The 19,125-nt window shown below is 40.9% G+C and overlaps 1 protein-coding gene across 1 annotated transcript in view; it reads left to right on the top strand.

Annotated features, from left to right (window-relative positions):
* Gli (carboxyl ester lipase-like protein Gli) overlaps positions 1-19,125 on the top strand; it is a 191,464-nt gene that overhangs the window by 37,610 nt on the left and 134,729 nt on the right. The window lies entirely within an intron of this gene.

Genomic DNA, 19,125 nt, shown 5'->3' with positions numbered 1-19,125 from the left:
AGTCAATACAGTAAAGTTTTTTGGTCCTAATCTATCTAATATGGAAAATGTCCAAAACTAAAATGGATCTTCTTTTCGGTGAAGAGGATTGCATATCGGGGTTTATGTGACCCCTATATCATATTAAGTTCTTGACGTATCAGGCTGAAGATGCCCAAAATAATGGGTGAAACATGTACCTGACCAAATAAGTCTACATAAAATCATGTAGATAATAACCACATTAAACGTGGAAAGTATTGAATAGGTGGTTTTTTATTAAATTATCCTTGATATCTATGCCTAACGTCATCTTCAATACGGAACAATAATGAGAGTTGTTACTTGTAATTTCTGTATCTGTCATGTCGATAGTAACAAGGAAATGCATTTTTTACTTTTCCGTAATTTCTGTCTGTCTGTCTGTATGTATGTATGTATGTATGTATGTACACGCATCAATAGAAAACGGCTGAAGAGAATTTAATGAACGGTATGTAATGTCGGGTGACGAACCACTGCAATCTAGGCTACAAATTATTTTATTCACGTTGAGTGAAATGGTAGTTTAGGGGATGGCCTGAAATGCAATTCTCAAATAAGTTACTTATGTTATTAGTGGTCGTATCGATAAATACTACATAACTAACATAACTTTAGTTATGTCGTAACTTAGTAGTAGTTATGTAAGAAGTTATTAAATTTCCGATCACTTATGTCTTGTACATTGTTACCGTACCGCGTATAATCAGAGATATTCATGAATTTGGATTTTTGTTACTAAGTCCATATCAGCGCCGAGTCACGAGAAAATGGGTAAACAGAATTTAGTGAAAATCCGTATGTAAAGTCTGAGAATAAGGAACTACAATCTACGATATAAATAATTTTGTAAGACACCCTAGTATCACAGAGTCGAAAGAAAACTAATGTGAAGGCCTACAATATAGAAAGCTCATAAACGTTAACAACAATAACACTACATTGACCATTGTTTGTTGTTATGTACTTCTTGTCTTCTGTTTCCTCTCATCCCCGATAGATAGGATTACTGCAGCGTACCGAGGTCTTTTTAATTTGCTTGACGTCGCACCGACACAGGTAGGTCTTATGGCGACGATGGGATAGGAAATTAATAGTGGTGTGAAGGAAGCGGCCTTGGCTTTAAGATACAGCCTGGTGTGACTGGTGTGAAAATGGGAAACCACGGAATACCATCTTCAGGGTTGCCGGCAGTGGGGTTCGAATCCACTATCTCCCGGATGCAAGCACACGGGCAACTCGCCTGGTCGTACCGACTGTAACAGCCTGCCTGTATATTGGCGGGAAGTAGCTGGGGAGTAAGATAACTTTCTTCTTTAGCATGCCATTCCTCTGGTTCATACATTTTCTGAAAACACACTGGTTCATCATAGTATTCGAGCTGTTCAATCCCTACTCTGAGGCACCGATTGGAATGAGTGGTGTGCATATTTAACGGAATAATGACAGAGGAGTGTTCACGGCAGTCTGCAACCTGGTTATTCCCGCTCTGGAACTTTGGACTGTTAGATCGGCACCGTAGTACTGTTCGTTGAATGTGAGAAAGTGTGCGGTTTTTCATTTGATCGAGTATTTTATATGATAACATTGCTTTCACTCGCTACATTCCTCCTGACCTATGTTGAATTCAGTTAGGAAAACCACCAAGCCAGTATTTCTGAGAATCCCGTAGCGAAGCACGGGTACATCAGCTAGTATATATTATTCTTGTTGTTTTTGTTTGAATTATTAGTCCACAGACTGGTTTGATGCAGCGCTCCATGCCACCCTATCCTGTGCTAACCGTTTCCTTTCTACGTAACTACAGCATCTTACATCTGCTCTAATCCACTTGGCATATTCATACCTTGGTCTGCCTCTACCGTTCTTACCGCCTACACTTCCCTGAAATACCAACTGAACAAGTCCTGGGTGTCTTAGTTTTTGTGTCTTATAATTCTGTCTCCTAACCCCCAGTACCCCCCACCCGCTGGCTACGCTTCTGAATGCCTCGCTCCAGATGAAAGTCTTCAAAAATATGTTTCTAATTCCTGTCTCAGTGTTTGAAGTGAACACATTTATTTTCTTTGCTTGCTCGTGGTAGTCAGCATTTTGTGTCCTCCTTACGTCTGCTAACGTTAATTGTTTTACTACACAAATAGCAATATTCATCTACTTCCTTTAAGACTATGTCCTAATCTAATATTTCCTGCATCACCTGACTTTGTTCGACTGCACTCTATAACTCCTGCTTTGGATTGATTTATTTTCATCTTGTGCTTCTCTGTGCACACCATTCAGCTATTTCCCCCAATCTTCTGCAGACTGAGATACAATAACAATATCATCGACAAATCTCAGGTTTTGATTTCTCCTTGGATTGTGATTCCCTTTCCAAAATCGTCTTTGATTTCCTTTGCCTTTGAAAAGGAGAGGGGACAAACGGCAGTCTTGTCTCTTTGCTTTTTGGACTGCTGTTCTTTTTCAAAACCCTCGATTCTTATCGCTCCACACTCATTTTTATACAGATTATAGATAATTCTTTTTTCCTTGTATCTGATTTCGATCAGTAGAACTTATTAAGAACTATGGCCCAAGACAGACTCACTGAAATAAGTCGAATGTTTACCGATATCGGTGAAATAATCAATAACTGGTATCGCAGAAAGCGCGCCGCATGGCGCAGGTTCGTTGAGAAAAGCTTTAAAAAACGAAATATCAAAGTGGATGTAATTAGGGCCTTATTTTATGTGAAATAAAATTGTTAATTTCGGTGTTAAAACTGACACTATTTCGGTATTATTTCGTGAAATAAATTGTTATACTGATCGATGTTTCCTGCGAAATCCTCCTTGTAGTAGTGTATGGTGTAAATGTAACTAACTTTGTGATAAGGGGTTTTAAAGTAAACTCTTGTAATGTATCATTGTTATTAAATCTTAGAAAAACCAAATATGCAAATTGTAATAGAAATAAATATATAAATCACTGACACTTCGAAATGAAGTTAGGTGATCTGCCCTGTGATACATATTTATACATAGCCTACATTTTAGACGTTGAATTACTTGTCTCCAAAGTACAGACTAAGCATGGTTTCAACATTATCAGGATGCAGAGTTGTGCGACAGGCAGAAAGTGTCTTTGTGTAAGCAGAGAAGCTCCTCTCGCTGACCACATTAGACGTCCGAAACCATAATGCTTGCGAACACTTGGATGCAAATTCACTGTGGTCTTTTATAAAACCTTCTAAAACCTTGCTAACACTGTCTTCTTTCACTTCCTCAACCAGACGTGCTTTCATTGCATTTTGCAAAGTCATATAGCTCTGGAAGATGTTCATTGATATGCTCTTTTTCCCCGGTCGGGGATGAGCAGCTCAGATGGTTAAAGCACTGGCTTTCTGACCCCAATTTGTCAGGTTCGATCCTGGCTCAGTCCGGTGGTATTTGAAGCAAGACCGACTCCAATCCTCAGACCGTAATATAAGAAAAACATGGCGGCCGAAGTAGCCGGATTGCTGGTATTGGCTAACACGAATATATCACGTGCATTTTATATAAACGGCGGTAATTTAATATGATAAATGTAACATCGTAAGGAAAATCACTTTTACACGTATGAAAACGCTTCGCCAACAAGTACGCACCACATATAATCAACTAGAATCACATATATTCTACTAGAAAAGAGACCAACAAGCTGATTATTTAGACATTTCAATTCGTCAAATAACGTTTTCTCTTAGATTTCACTTCGCTGGATAGATGAAAATGCGTGATAAAACTGTTATAATGATATTTCTAGCATAATTTATTCTGAAATATTCAAAACGAAGGTGCGAAATTCCTCGATTTATTCGCTCTCGTGAGAACTGTGAAACACAAACATAACTTGTTGCCTTAGTTTTGAAGTGGTAGATAATTTCTTAAATTCACCACCCAATGAATGGGAAGTACACCCGAAATCATAATGTTATTCGCTTTACGTCCTACTAACTACATTTTTTACGGGCTTCGGAAACGTCGAAATGCCGAAATTTAGTCCTGCAATAGTTTCTTTACGTGCCAGTAAATCTACCGACACGAGGCTGACGTGTTTGAGCACCATCAAATACCACCGGACTGACTCAGGATCGAATCAACAACTTGGGATCAGAAGGCCAAGTCACTCAGATCATTGCTAGTTTTTTTGCTAATTGCTTTACGTCGCACCGACACAGATAGGTCTTATGGCGACGATGGGACAGGAAAGGTCTAGGAGTGGGAAGGAAGCGGCCGTGGCCTTAAGGTACAGCCCTAGCATTTGCCTGGTGTGAAAATGGGAAACCACGGAAAGCCATCTTTAGGGCTGCCGACAGTGGGGTTCGAACCTATTATCTCCCGAATACTGGACACTGGCCGCACTTAAGCGACTGCAGCTTTCGAGCTCGGTGTCACTCAGATCAAGTACACCCTAAATGATTGTTAACATGATGTTAATATAATGTTGACATATGACATAACAGCACTTCACGCAATGATAGTAACCTTAGTAATGAAACGTTCAGACACTAAAAATATAGCCTAATAGGTTTTTACCCATTAAATAACATAAGTGGAAAAACTCTATTGACTAAACATTGATATTTAACCACATGCATGAGCTTCAGTTCGACACAGTCTGCTTGATAACAGACATAGCATGAATCGGAAGGTGTTGGTAGTGTAAAACCCTACGTTACAAACCCAGCTAATCCCTCTAAGTCACTATTTCTTTTGTGTAACAGTATACAGATTGCTCCATCTGTCATACTTATAAGTTTTGTTATACTCCAAGTTCCAGCCAAACATTTCCGCAGGCAAAGCACAGATTATTGTAAAATACACTTGCATCTAAATCACTAGACACTTTGAAGCACATAGATAGAATATAATTGATATTGTGTTATTCCGTCAGTGTCTAAGTTAATATTTTTCAAGGAACACGAATAGTTTGGAAGTAGAGAACTAGATTTCCTAACCTCAGACTTATTCTCAAAATGATGTATGCACGGTACGGTTTTGCCATGGACTTCAAAATAATCACGATGTATATTCCTAATCGATTTCCCTTCTAATGCTCTATTTCGTAGGAAACTTAAGAATAGTTGTATGAGAGGCATTGCCATAGTTAGACTAAAAACTGGTCCACCTAGTGCACTCATGTTTTTTAATGAGTAAAAATACGATCAAAACAAGCACATTTTCACATTACTGCGTATAATTACAGATCCTATGTACCCACCGACTCATATAAATACACTCGCACACTCATTACATTTGACGATAAATGTTAGTTTATTTGTAGAATATAAAATTACACTGACTACATACGATAACAACAAACCAAAACAAACCCACATTTCCAACAATTTCGGCTACTCGATTCGCCATCTTTGAACGATCGAGAGTAGCATTAAGGTCTGAGGATTGGAGTCGGTCTTGTTTGAAGGAGTTCAAGTACATCAGCGTCGTGTCACTAGTCTACTGGCAGGTAAAAGAACTCCTGCGGGACAACATTCCGCTATCTCGGCGTCTCCGGGAAACGTAAAAGTGGTCAGTGGGACATAAAAACAATAACATTATTACTACTTAAACAGGCGATTTATTTACAATAGGCCTATCAATACCGTCATGTTTTACAGTAAAGACAGTATTATTTATCTTTCCTTTTATATTCATTCTCTTCCTCACGCCAGGATTATCCTATTCTTTACAGGAATGTTGGCTTGCATGAATGCTCTCTATAATTTTTCAACACCTTTACAAAGGCTTCAGTTTCCGGTTCACAGAAAAGTGAGGTTGGACACAGTCTGTCTACTCGTGGGTTACTGAACTCGAGCGTATTTGTATTCCGTTCAAGGTCGGTCCAGTGTAGGACACAATACCAGGTGTCTGTATCAGCTGTTATGGCAACAAGTAACTTAGCTGAGAAATGTTGTACTCGGTTACAAATTATATTTCCAACAAGTAAAATTACAATTGCATCGGAGAACGCCGACATTATTTTCTCATGGGGCTGGAGTGATACCAAAGTTTGCAAACAAAAAATAGTTCATTTTATGTAGTCTTTTCTTTTTAGCACAGAGACAATAAGTGGTTCTGATTATTAGTAAGCAAGACTGAGCATGCTACTTTCTAAATGACGATTTCCCATAATTCTTATTTTAGTTGGTGACTTTTAGCACCTCTTATAAATTGTCATTTTCCGTGGTTTCTCTATTTCACCAGCAGGAAATGCTGGAGCTGTATTTTAATTAAGCCGCGGCCACTGCCTTTAAAAAAAACCCGTTTCTGCTCCCATGCTATGTGCAGTATATCTGATTACAATTATAATTCAAGAAGTAAATTACTCAATTACTTCTCACCTCAGTTCACGAACCCTACAGAATTAATAATAATATCATAGCTTGAAAAGAGGTTTACTTTCATTTATTGCATGTGCAACATTATTTGTGATACAAAGTAGAATTACAAGTAATTTATATTACCCAGTCTAACGCAATTAAATCCAATCCATCCTGTTATCCTGGGTTTGGGCTCACAAGTCATCCCAGACATAGTTTAATATACTGTACATGCCAATGCTAAAATATGGCCATCTGTTTTGGGCATATGTTCAAAGTTTATTTTTATTTTTAAAAATGTTAAACTAAATCTTGATCGAAATTCGGGAGGGAAAGGAACTCAGCATTATTAATTTCCGAATATTATTTTATAAATGAACTATACCTCATCTTTCTGGCTTTGGTCTTCTAACCCTTTCTTTCTAAATTTAGTAGAAGCTCGTTGTACGAAACCATATGTGGATGTCGAGATGTTCTTTTAATATGTAGATATTTCAAGGTAAAACGAATATACGACTGTATGAAAATCAAAATTTCACGCACTAAAGTAATGTCAGTAGGGAAGGAGCAGAAGAGGGCCCGCGTCAGATTCTCAACGGTATTCTGTGAGAAAGGAGCGCGAGTGTCACGAAGTCAGGAGTCAGGAAGTTGGAAATAAGAGACACGAAAGTACCGAGATTGATTACAGGTAACAATGGGAGGAGGTTAACTTGGAAATTAACTCCATGGATGAAGCTGTACGAAAAAGAAACACCTGGTCATGCCAGACGAATGGAGGACGAATATTACCTAGGAGAAAAATTGACTTGGTGATAGAGGGTAAGAAAAGTCGAGGGAGACCAAAGGGACGATGTTTAGACTGAGTTTTTAATGAGAAGAGGTGTGAAACTATCAGAGCGGACACGCTTAGTCAATTCACAGAGGTTTGCAGGCTGAGCGCTGTTTGTATGATATCTGGCCGAGGAATACCAATATCTTAAACAACTGAGCATTCATGAGATAGATAGGTATGCACAGAACGGGTTTCTGTCATTTGTTGAGCTTGATTTTGCTACTAATTCAGTACAAGCACTGTTTTAAGAGAACAATGATAAAACCGAACGAGTTGTCTTCGCGGTTCAAGACGTGTGGCTGTTTCACATTCGGGAGATGGTTCGAACCCCACTGTCGGTAGTACTAAATAAAATGGCGTGTGACCTGATGCAGGTCTTTGGGTTTGACGCGATTGGGCTCTACATGGAAAGAATTCTAATGCTGAAGACAGTACAAACACCCAGTCTCCAAGCCATCGGAATTAACTAATCAAAGTTAAAATTCCCAACCTGGTCGGGAATTGAACTTGGGACCTCTTGGACCAGCATGGACGTCGGTAGCACTGAAGATGGTTGTCAGTGCTTCACAGTTATCAGACTAGGCTTCCTTCCCGGTCCTAGCCCCGTCTAACAGATAACAACTGCGTGGTCCGGTTGTGTCAGCTCGAAGGCGTCTCGCAGGATGAACAGCGATCATGTTGCTCACCAGCTCCTAGAGTAGAACTTGGTTATAACGAGGCGCGCTGTGTTCAAACAGCGACCATGTTGCTCACCAGCTCCTAGAGTAGAACTTGGTTATAACGAGGCGCGCTGTGTTCAAACAGCGATCATGTTGCTCACCAGCTCCTAGAGTAGAACTTGGTTATAACGAGGCGCGCTGTGTTCAAACAGCGATCATGTTGCTCACCAGCTCCTAGAGTAGAACTTGGTTATAACGAGGCGCGCTGTGTTCAAACAGCGATCATGTTGCTCACCAGGTCCTAGAGTAGAACTTGGTTATAATAAGGCGCGCTGTGTTCAAACAGCGATCATGTTGCTCACCAGCTCCTAGAGTAGAACTTGGTTATAACGAGGCGCGCTGTGTTCAAACAGCGATCATGTTGCTCACCAGCTCCTAGAGTAGAACTTGGTTATAACGAGGCGCGCTGTGTTCAAACAGCGATCATGTTGCTCACCAGCTCCTAGAGTAGAACTTGGTTATAACGAGGCGCGCTGTGTTCACATTTATTGAATTAGAATTTGTATCCGATATTGTAATTTCGTTTAACTTCCTCGAGTAAATCCGCATGCTGGCTAGCGCAGACTCATTGGCAAGGTCTGCCGTCGGGTGGCAGGTAAGAACTCCCGACCCTATGGAGTGATTCTGAAGTTACAGGCAAGATGACGAAGTTCACTTCCGTATTGCTGTTTAGTGCATTCTCACAGTTAGTAGTACATTTAATTAGAGCATGGTGTTATGTATATCGGGGAAGTGAATTTTATGTTGCGCTAGAGGTAAATTAAGTCACACATTCGAGTCTTGCAGTACGCTGTGAACTCAGGTCCTACTGAACCCAGCATGGAAGATAAAGTACGGACTGCGGTACAGGGATTACAGAAAGTAGTTGGAAGGCTCCTTCCTTTTTGTTACCATTTCGTGAGAAATTAGATATTGTTGAAAGTGAGCCACCAAAACTCTTTGTTAAAACACAAAAACAAAGGCATTTACTCAGCATTTCAGTGAGCGCTATACCGTGGCTGTAAAAAATTAAATAGAATGTATTGGCCCTGCCTTTTATTTTCCAAAAGAAAGGAACGTATGGAACACGCATGGGCACGATGATCTGAATAAAATTTATAAAGCAGATAAACGACACTTTTTAAAAAAGCTTCCGTTATCTGAAAAAAAAATACGCAAATTGAGTTTTGGTTACGAGACCAGCATAAAATAGTTATGGGAAAGTACAATAAAACTGTTAAACAGAACAGGAAAATTATGTAGCTAGATTCTCAGGGACTTGCTTTTAGGGGTCAAAAAGGAAGTATTGTGTCTTTGAGCAGAGATATCTGTGTTCAGATTTTGAACATCGTGGCACGCTACGGGCCGGTTGCATAAAAATCGCTAACTGTAGTTCAGTTTTGATCGAAGATCGGAAACGAACTTCGTTCTTTTCTCTGTGTGAGTTGTATAACACTAATCTGAGATCACTGAACCAAATTCAGTTTTGATCTAAGGTCGACGAAACAGAGTTGACAACATCGCTAAACAAGAGAGATAATTGCGATTGTATCGAATCGAGTTGTATCGAACATGCGATTTAGATAGAAACGATCGACAATTCTCGACGCCATTCGACATTCATTTGTCTGCGATACGTAAACAAAGCCGCAAAATGGAGAAGAAAGATGAGTAACAAGAAGACGCGTACTGCAAATTTTAAGAAAGAGGAAAAAGATATTTCCTTCCTACTTCACCCTCCTCAGCAGGCATCTTGATGAATTGAGGTTTTAGAGCTGCAATCTCTCTAGTGACTTTGTGTATAGTCCTACTTGCAGTTCCTTTATTTACATTGAATACATCTCCAATTACTATTTGGAAGCTTCCAGTTGCGTAAAATCTTAGTGTGAGAAGGATCATGAACATTGGATTCAGTGCATGATTTCGTTTAGTTTGTGTCCTTAATTGTAGATGTAATCTTTGTTCTAGTTCTTCAACTACACGTTTTCCTAATCGAAACCGTATTTTAAATTGTCGATCATTTAGTTCTAACAAGGGATTCCTTCTATGTTGAAACACGCGAGGAGCTCTTTGGAGTTCAAACTCTCCATTCTCGGATGAAACGTCAGAGTAATCTGAAATCTGAAAATACCATAACCTATAGGCCCTAAGCATAAAACAGTGGAGAACAAACAACTTGTTAATAGTAGGATTATTGTTCAAATAATTACAATTAGCATTAGGCCTACTTATCATTTTACTTTAATCAACAGTAGGCCTGTTTATTATTTTTCTTTGTTATTATGTCATAGAAACCTAAACAGATTTATTTCTCACAAAAATAATAATTATATTCCTTCTGCTGAACTTAGTTCAACCAGGTTAATCTGAGAAAATTCACCAGTCAGATTTGATCTTGGATTAATGTTTATACAACCAAAATTCTAAGTTCAGCTTGACTGGAGATCAGTTTCGGGTGGTTGAACTCAGTTTAACTTTTATGCAACCGGCCCGTACGACAATCAACTTCGAACCTACTTGGACACTTCAGTAGTCGTACTTTCCCTGACATTGAGAATAGAGATCAGTGCCTTTCTCTCAGTGAGTGTTGACCATCACAGGCGCGTCTTGTTTTCTTAATTGTTACCTGACTTATCGACGGAAAACCGGAGAGTTGATCTTGTTTATTAGAAGGTAAGTAATATTTTACTAAAATGCTTTCATAACCATTCAGTAAGTGTTGACAAGCTACTGTGTTAGTTGTAACGACATCCAAGGGACCTGGTATAGTCGAGTGAGCTGAGTCTCACAAAGTGCACACAACATAAAATGCAGTATTCAGTTAAACTCTCGTGCTTGTTCATAATTTGCGTCACAATTTCAATACACCTTCCCCTAGATTGGTTCGAGCATCACTCGCTGTTGGGGACTCTTCATTGTCACTTCACTTACAGTTCCTTCAAGCTAGGCCATCGTCCATTATTTCATTCGTTTGAGAATGGCACAGTCTATTTTTCGCAGTAATTGAGATAAAGACAAATTAGCATCACTGTCACCCACGTCATTTTGAGCTTCAGAATGCTCAAGTGACAGTAGAGCCGAGGTACACATACACATGTAGGAAACAGGATCTTCAGCACATTCTGGTTTAAAGTAATTATATTTATTTATTTATTTATTTATTTATTTATTTATTTATTTATTTATTTATTTATTTATTTATTTATTTATTTATTTATTTATTTATTTATTTGTCTTTAGTAGTGCCGAAGTTAGAACTCACACTTAACCACATCATTGTACAGAAAAAATGGAGAATATTTTTAAAGAAACTCATTTGTTATATAAATTCAGAATAGATGCAACAGTCCGCCTCTCTGGTGTAGTGGTTAGTGTGATTAGCTGCCGCCCCCGGAAGCCCGGGTTCGATTCCCGGCTCTGCCACGGAAATTGAATTTGTAAAGTGGTACGAGGGCTGGAACGGGGTCCACACAGCCTCCGGAGGTCAACTGAGTAGAGGTGGGTTCGATTCCCACCTCAGCCATCCTGGAAGTTGTTTTCCGTGGTTTTTCACTTCTCCTCCAGGCAAATGCCGGGATGGTCCCTAACTTAAAGCCACGGACGCTTCCTTCCCTCTTCCTTGTCTATCCCTTCCGATCTTCCCATCCTCCGCAAGGCCCCTGTTCACCATAGCAGGTGAGGCCGCCTGGGCGAGGTACTGGTCATCCTCCCCAGTTGTATCCCGACCCAGAGTCTGAAGCTCCAGGACACTGCCTTGAGGGGTAGAAGTGGGTTCCCTCGCTGAGTCCGAGAGAAAAACCGACCCTCGAGAGTAAACAGATAAAGAAGAAGAAGAAGATAAATGTAACATAGTAATGATTACAATATGTACATGTCAGTTACTGAAACTACTAAATGAAAATTAAGTTAATGAAAATGAAATAAATAACACACCCTCCATGAATATTCACACCGTTGGTTTATGAATCTAAGAGGTACTTTCTGTACTATGACTTGAAACACTAAAGAGTTACTGCTGCGGATGTTATTTGGTACAGAGTTCTATAATCTAGTTGAGGTCGCAATAAATGATCTATTATAGGCAGCTGACCTAACTGAGCGTGTATTATGCGGTGAAAAGAGGTTTGACGACAGGTACTGGGGAGTTCTCTCAGTTCGTGACCTGAACACCAACACGAAGTCTTCAAAGTTCAGAAGGGAAAGTTGCTTGTGATTGTGACATGTGTCCAAGGCGAGTCGCCTAAGGGTTGGCATGATGCGTGTTGACTGAGGCGCCAAATGTAACGGTATGGGTCCCCACCCCCGGGTGACCTCAATTAATTTCCAGTACCGGTTTGGCTTGCACCACAGAACGCAAATATTTATAACAGAAGTTATGCTAGAGCGTAACACAAACGTGACCGCAGCGCTCCCAGTGGTCAAACGGCTGACGGTAGCTTCGAAAGTATACCTCCAGTTATGAAAACTTTCGTTTTGTTGTTTCAGATATCGCGCCTCCGCGTGCGTTTCTCAGTACTTCAGCATGTTGAAACGTGTAATAGTCTACAGTTTTTCTCTCAATATGATGGAACAACTGCGCAATATGTTTTACTACGGTGGTTCATAAATTACAACCGAGCTCGATAGCTGCAGTCGCTTAAGTGCGGCCAGTATCCAGTATTCGGGAGATAGTAGGTTCGAACCCCACTGTCGGCAGCCCTGAATATGGTTTTCCGTGGTTTCCCATTTTCACACCAGACAAATGCTGGGGCTGTACCTTAATTAAGGCCACGGCCGCTTCCCACTCCTAGCCCTTTCCTGTCCCATACAGATAAGTCTTATGGTGACGATGGTATAAGAGTAAGAAGGAAGCGACCATGGTACAGCTGGTTATCCTCCCCAGTTGTATCCACCGACCCAGAGTCTGAAGCTCTAGGACACTGCCTTGAGGCGGTAGAGGTGGGATCCCTCGCCGAGTCGGAGGGGAAATCCGACCCTGGAGGATAAATAACAACACATAAAACAGAGGGAACTAATATTTCCTTCAGAGAAATGAAAGGAGACTGTCCGCCCGTTAGCAGATTGACCAGCCAAGTCTTAACACTGCCTACGGTTTCGTCAGCTAATGAAGACAATAGCATGATTTCAGCAAAAGTTCAAGCGTAAATAAATTACGTATATCTTCATTATAGACGATTATGTCTTTCACCGTTCAGTCTGCACATCTTCTCCGAGTTAACTATCTCTCTCCAAAGTCCTCTGTTTGCAACTAGCTGCAACTACCTCTCTTACCCTACATCATCGTGTCATAGATGCCGCGCACCCTCATCGAAGGGTCTGCCTTACAAGAGCTGCACTCGGCTAGAAATAGCCACACGAAATTAAAAAACTGAAATCGTGTCATAGGAATCATCCTCATCGATTCGTCTTACATGACCCCAAATAGAGTTAATTCCTCCTCGCCCTCCTGCCAGAAAGGCCTTCCTTGCTTGTGCTAGTCTGCATTAGATGTCCCCCTTACTTCTACCATCGTTAGTTAATTTACTAACAATATTCATCTACTTCTTTTAAGACTTCACTTCCTAATCTAAAATATCCTGCATCACTCGACTGTTTTCATTTTGCACTTCTTCCCCACGACTCCTTCCATACCATTCAGCAATTTCTCCGTCCGGCTCCGTGGCTAAGTGGTTAGCGTGCTGGCCTTTGGTCACAGGGGTCCCGGGTTCGATTCCCGGCAAAGTCGGGAATTTTAACCATCATTGGTTAATTTCGCTAGCATGGGGACTGGATTTATGTGTTGTCTTCATCGTCATTTCATCCTCATCACGACGCGCAGGTCGCCTACGGGAGTCAAATCAAAAGAACTTGTCCTCGGACACTCCCGGTACTAAAAGCCATACGCATTTCATTTCAGCAATTTCTCCAAATCGTCTGCAGTCTCAGATAAAATAATATCATCGGTAAACGATAAAGTGTCATTTTCCGTACTTTGTAAGTTTCACACAACGTTCGTATTTTCCAGGCTAATATTAACACGTCACTGTGTACTCAGCCCGAATGTTGATTTAATCCTCAACAGCTCCGCTATGAACCATGGCCTGGGCGTCAATGAAGAGGGGAACGAGTGAAATACTTTCCTGTTGCTTTCTTCGCCGAGACAGAAGTAGTTATTTGCACAGCTCACTGAAATGTCCACACCAGTCGACTGACATTTTTACACCGTTCATAACAGGGACTGGCTGCGTCACACGTATCTCAGTCACTTTCTTATTGTCAAAGCCAAGGATGAGACTGAACCAGATCAGTCCATAGCAGAGGCACCGTCACATATCCCTGAACCGAGAAGTTTTCCCGCGATGTCATTAACAAACAGACTCGGAATGTTGTATACCTCTCTGAGTCTGCTGAATGACATGAACAAAGTCTTGGGGAAGGAGTCCAAAACAAAAGTAATGGAATGCAGTCGAACAAAGTCAGGTGATGCAGGAAATATTAGATTAGGAAATGATCTTAAAGGAAGTAGATGAATATTGTTACTCGGGTAGTAAAATAACTAACGATGGCAGAAGTAAGGACTAGCACAAGCAAGGAAAGCCTTTCTTAAGAAAATAAATTTGCTCCCTTCGAACATTGAAATAGGAATTGGAAAGATGTTGACTGCCGTGTCGTCAGATGTCGAACTGGCCGTGTGAGGTTGGGTAAGGCCGCTCCGGGCACGTGACAGGGCACAGCACAGGAAGAACACTATTGAACTCTCAAAGCATGTGGTGCCAGTTTGTACACGGATCAGCGGGGAGTCCAGAGATGGGGACTGTGGGTGACTACGTCCCTCACCGAGGAACTGTGCACCGTCCAGTCGCTCTTGAATTGTGGCTGATTGGTTCTTTGAACACTCCACGGGCCTAGTCCCTGAGGTCACCGACCTCAATCCTATTGAGCACATCAGGGTGAACGGTGGTGCTAGACGCTACTAGACAGGTTAGTGTGGTAAATATAACCAAACATATGTACTTCCAGCAACTACTTCTTTTATATTAAATATACAGTTCATTATACAATCTATTTCAATTAATTTCGATTGCTACATTCATGTCCATAAGGTAAGTTAAGGGATCTTCGAGATGCACGAAGAAAAAAACCGCGGGGTGTTGTGCCCTGTCAACCATGTGAGTTGTGACACAGTGACAGTGATATCAGGTATACAGGGAAACCAGACATGGGCACTGGGTGACAGCGGCCTGTGTGGTGTCCCTCCACCAGTAGGGCTATTGGCCAGAAGACAAGAGAGCGCGTGTTTCTTGCCATATGTCAGCACGAGGTATGACAGTAGTGTCGCCAATGCGGAGCTACCGCACTTGACCACGTGGGTGCAGTTATTATCATAGTCCGTTTAAAAAGCAATTGCGGTATGGTACTCCATTAATACCAATACGTTGATGCATTCATTCTTTCAAATGTGCTCAAGTTACAGTCGGTGAGGTGTGCTGTGTTACAACCCATCCCTTTCTTGCGAGCTTGCGTTAACTGTTACTCAGAAAGTTGCTTACAAGCGATGTCCAACATGGAGGTGAAACCAATTATGCTCCACATGTTTTAAATTATACTTGATTTCAAATGTATTTGCTGAAATATGTTTAGAACATGTAGTAACTCCAATAAACCCACCAGATATGCATTTACGTTTGCAGATATGCATTTTCAAAAAATCCGGTCGCTAATGATGACCTCGCATGGCAATAGGATGCACTCGGGATCATGCCTTCTAGCACTAACACATTCCATTGATCCGTGCTGTTCGGCGTAAACTCCTTAACGCAATTTCTTAATTTTATACTTTCACTATATTTTCTTTAGGTATCCTTAAATCAACTTTATCGCCGATAATGAAGCCTTGAAAATGGTCTCTGTTGGCATTTTAAAGACAGGTGAGGGGAGAAGGCGCTACCTGAAGTGATGACGAGCTACAAGTGCTAAGATGAGACCTTGTCTCTTAACAAGGGTGGCATCCCTGGGCATGGCTACTCTAAAGTGATGTAAACTGTCCACTGTTCATCCTTGAGGCCCGTCAGTGCCACAAAGCAACTCCTGACATCACATTCTAAGTACAGTACATTTTTTTCTTGAAAAATATAATCAACCAAATATAAACAACTAAAATGGCGGAAATATGAGCAAAACAATAACAAAATATGCATTTATATGCTGTAAGGCTAAATACGTTCCATTCCAGCAAACAGACTGGGGGAAAGTATCACATTTCCTGAACATACAAACCTCACTCTTCAGTTCATTTTATGTCGTAATCTGCAGGCCAGCGGTCTCGTGGTAGACCAAAGACCTTCACAGCTGTTGCGCCATGGCGGATAGATGACAATTATTATTGTTATTGTTATTATTATTATTATTATTATTATTATTATTATTATTATTAGGTGAGATCATAATGACATGGAACAATCCTTAATTCAAACGAGTGTAATGGTTTTATTTTTCAATCCGTATTTTTCTTTCTATCGTCGAGAGAAGTTAAAATGATGACAATAGAACCAACAGATGTACGTCAAGTTCCGTTGTAAACATTCTTTCTGCTGCCGTGAACTTGTCTTACTTCACCGCTTGCGAGAACCTTCCCACGCGAGCCAAGCTAGCGTGACTTTAAACACAAGGAATGCTTTCAGCTGGTCCTTCTTGGCTGATATTTGTACAGACCGCTAAAGTGAGGCTAATTGACACGGATGAGGTCAACAGTCCGACATCGGATCATGTTTCTATAAATAAAATAATTATTTTGTCTCTTCACTTTTTTTGCCAGATACTAAACTTCGTTTATTGCTGAGAGGTTGCTTGGATCCTCACATAACAAGAAGTTGTGTGGTTATTGGGAATCCGCAAAAACGGAATGTGACGCAAAAGCCAGGCATACTGAGGAGTGATGTAGTTTGCCGTTGCTTTCCCCACTGGAGCAGTATAACTAACACTCAGATTCACATGTATCAAGAGAGTGCCGGGTTGAATGGCTCAGGTGCTTGAGACGCTGGCCTTCTGACACCAACTTGGCAGGTTCGATCCTGGCTCAGTCCGCTGGTATTTGAGGGTGCTCAAATACATCAGCTTCGTGTCGGTAGATTTACTGGCACGTAAAAAGAACTCCTGCGGGACTAAATTCCGGCACCTTGGCGTCTCCGACAACCGTCAAAAGTAGTTAGTGCGACGTAAAAACAATAGCATTATTATCAAGGCTCATTTGAGTTTTTTTTTTGGGGGGGGGGTTGCTACGGGCTTTGCGCTAGATGTGCGAACAATTAATATACTTGCGTATTTTTCTTTCCTATGGTTTTTATTTACTTGGATACATTTCAGGAAAAGAGACACATCGAAAAATGTTATGGATTTGTTGAAACAAATAGCCGTTATTGTCTGTCTAGCGTCTGCTTGGGTGTTGGCCTTCATAACAAGCTGAATATCGATAATGAGCTCCCACTGGTCGACTGTCAGAGTTTTTAAAAGTGTCACTCCATGACGTGCGATGTCGGTATGTAAAAGATCTTGTGAATGAGCGAGTTGTCCGTGTGGTCAGCCCCACTGGTGGTTTTCCATGGTTTCCCATTTTCACACCAGCCGAATGCCACTCCTATGCCATCGTCCCCATAAGACCTATCTGTGTCGGTGGGACGTAAAGCAAATGGTAGAGAAAAGAAACAGAAGTATCTGGTGACACATCTCCTGATAGTAGGCCTAGGCACATGTTAGCTGAGGCTATATTATTATTAGTAGTAGTAGTAGTAGTAGTAGTAGTAGTAGTAGAAGTAGCAGTAGTAGTGGACGATGACCTAGATGTTAGGTCCCTTTAAACAAGCATAGTAGTAGTAGTAGTATTGGCTGCCACTGTGCAGGTCATAGCTCAGCTGGCAGTTTGACCCCATGTGACGACAACGGACAGAGGGCGTGGGTGTCGCCGGAAATACCAGGTCTGAATATTATTGTTGTTGCTTATGTATACTAAAGGACGGTAGCATGTCGACAGTAACAAATGCATTGGAATGCTGGGGACAATGCGATGATCTACGAACGAATATCTACCGTAATTTGTTCATTCTATTTTACAAGTCGTTTTACGTCGCTCAGAGGCGACGATGGGATAGGAGTGGGAAGAAAGCGGCCAAGGCCTTAATAAGGTACAGCCCCAGACTTTTCCTGGTGTGAGAATGGAAAAGAACGGAAAACCATCTTCAGGGCTGCCGACAGTGAGATTGGAAGCCACTGTTAACAGCTGCGCGCACCGAACCTCACGGCTAATTCCCTCGGTATAATTTGTTTACTTCACGTGAATGGTCTGTCCAAGCCTCCCAGTCGATTGTTTACAGACTCTTCGCTGTCTGTAGGTTCCACGCAAGTCTCGGTGGAGCTGAGTACATGTAGAGCAAGGGTTCCCAAATGGCGGCCCGTGAGGGATTTAGAAAAACATATAGTTTCAGAATTGTGAAGAAAATTTACGAAAAATATTTCATAGATCGTTCAGAAATGTATTATAGCCTTTATAGCCCCAAGTCAGAAGTAATTCACTCTTTATTATTATTTCCTGGTTTTAAGTATTCACTGGGACCGAATAGATTATTTTTATTAAAACAATGAAATCCAAACTTCGGCGGATAATGAGCCCTCACAAATGCCAGAGCTAGGTCTTAACCATTATAAAGATATCTATGGGATTCATACCAAATGTAGAGCTCCATTCCAACCTCACTGTGGACATTTTATGCAACGCAGCACGCAGTAGTTTAACTGCCGTTGGTGTAAGAGGAGGTTCTTCTCTCACTGGCACACGCGAACACATTGCCACTGCCTTCGTGATGTCCAGGCCGTACTATAATGAGCGCGGGAAAGCAATCAGCTGATCGTTAGGGGGGAAGTTTAGCACATGAGTTAGTAGAGTTAAACATAGATTTTCGCAGTTTTATTGAAACCTTTAACGATGGCTGCATGTTCACTCAGATATGTGTGAGAATAAGTCGTCATCGACTGCATTATTAAGTGAAAAGTCGTTAATTAGTGAAGAAAACTTAGTGTGAGCGTGTATTTATGTGAAGCTATAGGTTAAGAAGATCGTTCTTCGGTGTTTTAATTTTGTAGTTTATTTGTGTAAACTTATATTTATAGTGCAAAATTAATTGAGTTTGTGCATTCTGTGTTTTATTATTAATCACGAATTGTATATACTTGAATTAAGATGATCAGTGAGGGAAATC

This window comes from Anabrus simplex, chromosome 10 (assembly GCF_040414725.1).
Source record: "Anabrus simplex isolate iqAnaSimp1 chromosome 10, ASM4041472v1, whole genome shotgun sequence".
Taxonomy (NCBI): domain Eukaryota; kingdom Metazoa; phylum Arthropoda; class Insecta; order Orthoptera; family Tettigoniidae; genus Anabrus; species Anabrus simplex.
This window is presented reverse-complemented; position numbering and strand designations above follow the sequence as displayed.